Genomic DNA, 5,722 nt, shown 5'->3' with positions numbered 1-5,722 from the left:
CATCGTTTCGTTCATCGACTATATATATCTAAGACTGTAATGTAAATGCGACCTCTGCGTAGCGGAACTTTCTACAGTTTTGTGCAGATCGTTTCCTTCCACAGAAAAATTGAAAATATTTGGCGAGTTTCTGCTCCCTCCCGCCTTTAGAAATAGTTCGGCAAGTTCTTGGCCAGGTCAACATTCATTCTAATTTTTACTCTTGATGATTCGATTTTCTCTCTATATCCCTTTTTAAATTTAAGTTGGTGTTTGGAAGAGCTCAGAAGCTGGGTAGGAATATTTGATTTTGTAACTATAAGTTTAAGTTAAGATTTGAATCTATTGAATATTAAACTTCCCAGGACATTTTTAAGCTTCCTATTTTCAAAAGGCAAGTCTTCTTCTCGGAGTCGAGTCTTATTTTTCTTTCCATCCTCCTCTCCTATTTACCTTCAAGTCTGATACTGGTAAAGTTGTAATTTTCCCTCACTTTCAGTTTTTGTATAAGTATTTTAAAGGCTCTGAATTGATGATTTACCATTGTTATAAATGGATTCCACGTGGCTTTTTTAAATTCTAGTTTATGCCTGGTAGCAGGTTGGAACATTATTTTGAGTTATAAACTTACACTTGGTTGTTTTGAAGATATTTTGTTATTTTTATCATTGCTATTATTTTAACATAAAATTTTCTTGAATACTATTAGAAAAAAAAATGAAAATGTGAAATAAAAAAAAAAAGATAAGAAAGGTTACTTGTTACAGAAATATCTGAGGGAACTGAGCGTTCATTATAAAGCAAGAAGAAAAAAAAATAAGAAGTGGGTCTGGATTTTTTTTTACTCTCTTTGTCCGTCTTTTGCCCTCTCAGAAAATAATGCCTCCCCAGAGGTGCAAAGAATACCCCCAGAAAAGTTTAATTTCGGAGATGAATGAGAGAGGCGAAGGAGAGTGGAAGACGCTCTCATAAGAAGCTGGCTTTTGATTGGGAGAGAATGTATATAACCTGTGACTATATGGTAACTTCTCGTCTAGGCTTTGGTTATAGCAGCGATGATGATAATGGGTTATTACTGTTATTTCTTTTGTTATGTCTGAGTTTGATTTTGTATTTAACGAAATTGTGTTTAATGGGGTTTGAGCCTGGGGTGAAGTTCATCGTCTTGGTTTTTATGATATTGCTATTTCCGTCTTTCTTGTTTTTTTGGTAATTGGAAAAAATGGCTTTTCTGGAGTAAAAGGCAATATAGAGAGGCTTGTGGGAATATTTGTGGAAATTTAGGTAACCGTTGAAAATCCATATTTGTTTAAGGGGGATGATCCTGGTTATACATGATTTTTTTTTTTAGATGGGAAAAATAGTTAATGGATTTTATTGTTCAAATAAGAGTGGGTTGAGGTGTATATGATCATTATATGGTTGAAACTAGACAAGAAGACAAGTATTGATATATGAAAGGACAGTTTGAAAAGGTGTATATTTTAACACATAAGTTTGATTTGAAAGAAGTTTAAAAAAAAACTGGTTAATGAGAAAATTATTCAAAGACATGTAGGTGGAAAAATTAGATGAAAGAATTTGTAAGATTACATGACGGGGTTATATTTACTTAAGTTGGTATTATGTGTGGGCATAGAACCGTACGAAATGTGAATAAAAATAGTATATAATTTGTGGGATGAGAAAAAGAAAATTTTAAATCACAAATAGTTTTTAATATCAAATTCGTTGTATCCTAGGAAATTCATATCAACGAGGAATTTTATATAATAGGTGTATGTACCCGAGCTAGGATTCGAACGTATGCCTATGGATTAATACCGAGCTATACAGTCGACTTGTCCAATCGCCCATCAGGAGATGTGGCGAGATTAGATACATATCATATGTAATTCCCCTTTTAATATCTTATTTTGAAGATAGAGTGAATTTGAACTAAACAACTACACACACACACACACACACACACACACACACACACACACATATATATATATATATATATATATATATATATATATATATATATATATATATTTTTATATATATATATATATATATATATATATATATATATATATATATATATATATATATATATATATATATATATATATATGTTTACATGTATGGTATTGATTTCTGAACAAAAGGAATGATCTCCCAACGTCTTTATGATGCCCAATTTTCCACGCGAATATTAACGAAACCAAAAATGTGATATTAAGTGATAAATGATTGATAAAGTGATGTCGAATGAAATTTATCATGAATGTATCGTTGATATAATCTGCAGAATTATTCATTGTCTACGTGAAAATATAATTGGCAAGACTAGAGATTAGATAATTTAGGATATGCTGGAAAGGTACCAAAAATAAATAGACAGAAAAAATAATAAAGAATTAATGGCTCTGACACTTTTCTTTTGTTTATATGTTTCATATTTTGCAACAAATTCTCGTATGTTGCAGTAAATAGACCCGGCCCAAATCTGTTGAAAGTTGAAGGCATTAATATTGGGTGTTTGGAATGTATTGCTAATCCCAGGTTATGTCTGGGTCCCGAACATGCGTCATAAACCTCTCAAGACCTTGGACATTGAAAGGGATTGCTGCTATTGTCCGTGTTTGGAATGAAATTCCAGAACTGGTATGAGCGAAATTATCAATTTTGAGATATTGGATCTAATAAAGGTAAACATGGATTTTTCAATATATGGTTTTTTTATTATTTGTTGTATCAGTTAATAAAAGTCACCGCTATTTTAGGTTTTATTTTCATCTTAACGTTTTAGCCATTTGTGTTAATTGTGAACTGAGCTGTGTTGCTGTCTACTCTCCCATGACTCATATTTTTAATCTATTTATACTCTAAGCTTAATCACACCATTGGCAGATGCATCACCTTTAAATTACACCGAATCCAGTGTATGTTTAAGATACAATAGTTTTTGTTACATCTTCTAATTTTATTGTTACGGTATTTCTCTTTCATATTGTTTTCACATCCCAATAAAACTGAAGTGCTTCACTAAAGAGCTTTTTTCTGTTAACTTTCCTATATAGTGAATATAAAATAAACTTAGATGTTTTATTGGATTGAATATATATTTAACTCAATATTGAATCGGTTCAGGGAGATAAAAAATATGAAATACAAATATCAAAAACATAAATTATAAAATACAAATCCGAAAATTGTTATTTTTATGAGGGCTCAGTTAATGTGACAGATACTTTCTTGTGGAGACTCAATGTTGATTTTTAAATTCTTTTATAAGTTTCTGATTACACTTTTAAGAATATTTTTATGGTGGTATTGGGATGTATTTTGAATACAACGGTAGTATGTAATTGGTAAAAGTACTGTTTATGTACGAGATTGATTTTAGGAAATGTATAGTAGTGAATTTATTTTACCTGAATTAATTGTTCATTTTCAATGACGAGTTCGTTGATGTATCATATTCATTTGGAGTTTCTTGGTAGACTTGAGCTATGAAAAGATAATTTTGTAAAGAAATATCTATCGTAGGAGGACCCAGTTCAACTATACTCTCCAGCTATACTCTCCAACTTTAAATACTTTATGAATTACATTATCGGTGTATCTACAGTATATATTTACAAATTTACACACTCGGGTTTTCATACACATAGTGCTGTTTATAAACACGGTGGGGCTTTTGCCATTTAATACGACAATCGCTCAGTCGATTGTACATTTTTTTTTTTTTTTAAAGTTTGGGAAGATTTTTAACTCTGCATCTTAAGTTTTACGTATCTGTACTCTAATTTATTTTAGTTATATAATTCATTACGTGTCTATTGGCTTAGGTTAATAATTTTCATGTTTTTCACGATTCTTTCTCTCTCTCTGTTGACAACCTAATTTTAGTGAGGTGAGTTCCCAATCCATTGGGTGCAAACACCAGTCTCCTGGCTAGTAGTGGTAACGTGTTCGCCTAGCAATTGCTTGGCAGCAGATCGTGAGTTTAAGCTGTTTACTGGGGAGGCCACTGCTGTGGTTAGGCTTGCCCGGCGGACGTTCTGGTGATTATCAATTCTCATGAAACTGGAACTGAAACCAGACACCTTTAACCTTTAACACTGGAAAAGTAGAACTGGCACATGGCCCGTGAATGCCCTACCGTAACAATAATACGTCCGCAAAGATATCTGTCTCATCGAGGGCGGGATGGCAATGGTAAAACATTGGGTCAATCGCTGTGGAGAAGAAATGGTGTTCTTACCATTGTGTAAATTAGGTCAATGATGAACAGGCACGAATACAACAATAAAAGAAGCAACGTAATTAGGGACAATAGTAGGTAGTCGGGATTGATGTATGCTATCGGTTGCAAATACCGTAATAAAAAGAGTGTGGTTAATTATTGTTATTATTAGTATTAATTGTTAAGTTACAACCCTAGTTGGAAAAGCAGGATGCTATAAGCCCAGGGGACCCCAACAGGGAAAATAGCCCAGTGAGGAAAGGAAAAAAGGAAAATAAAATATTTTACGATTAACAACATTAAAATAAATATCTCCTATATAAACTATAAAAACTTTAACAAAACAAGAGGAAGAGAAATAAGATAGAATAGTGTGCCCGAGTGTACCCTCAAGCAAGCAAACTCTAATCCAAGACAGTGGAAGACCATGGTACTAAGGCTATGGCACTACCCAAGACTAGAGAATAATGGTTTGATTTTGGAGTGTCCTTCTCCTAGAAGAGAAGCTTACCATAGCTAAAGTCTCTTCTATCCTTACCAAGAGGAAAGTGGCCACTGAACAATTACAGTGCAGTATTTAACCCCTTGGGTGAAGAAGAATTGTTTGGTAATCTGTGTCGACAGGTGTATGAGGATAGAGGAGTATATGTAAATAGGCGTGGCTACTCAGTGTGTATGTAGGCACAAGGAAAATGAACCGTAACCATAGAGAAGGATCCAATGTAGTACTGTCTGGCCAGTCAAAAGACCCCATAACTCTGTAGCGGTAGTATCTCAACGGGTGGCTGGTGCCCTGGCTAACCTACTACTTACTAAATACATTAATACTTTAAAATATGTGGTATATTCGATCGTTAAACTAAACTAAAGTATGTGCAGTGTTATAACGGAGATGAATTTGGTGAAGATACAGCCCTGAGAACTAGCAGAAGATGGCATGGCCTTGGCAGAGTAGAATCTGGCGGTATGAGTTTCGTTTGCTTAGATGGTTTTGGATACCATATAAAGGAAGAAGATATTATGGTACAGTTGATAGCTGTGTGTGTAGTTGTATAACAACAGCATGTGGTCTAGGATGAGGAAATTAATTGCAGGGTTCGCGAAGAAATTAGTGAAATGAGGAGTTACTGGAAATTAGGAATTTGTCAATACAGAGCACGAAGAGAAAACTAAACATATATAGCTAGTTTTGCTGCATGGAGGTGAAACGATTATGATTGACGAAATCATATAAGACAAAAAAAAATTTAATCGGCTAAAATATGGATGAGGGGAAACGTTTATTTTTTATCTTTGATGAGGAAAGCATCACCTTAGAGAATTTTAGAAAGTAACAGAAACCCAAAATGAAAATCCGGCAACTTAATTTCAGGGATATTTGTTAATCAAGCGAGGTTAACAGAGTTTATATCTGGCTAGAAAATTGGAGATATGGTGATAATGGCACGGTGGGATGAATATAGAGCTGGAATTTGGAGAGCGGCTGGAGCAGAGAAAACAGCC

Source organism: Palaemon carinicauda, chromosome 11 (assembly GCF_036898095.1).
Source record: "Palaemon carinicauda isolate YSFRI2023 chromosome 11, ASM3689809v2, whole genome shotgun sequence".
NCBI lineage: Eukaryota > Metazoa > Arthropoda > Malacostraca > Decapoda > Palaemonidae > Palaemon > Palaemon carinicauda.
The sequence above is the reverse complement of the archived record's forward strand: the minus strand, read 5'-3'. Positions refer to the sequence as shown.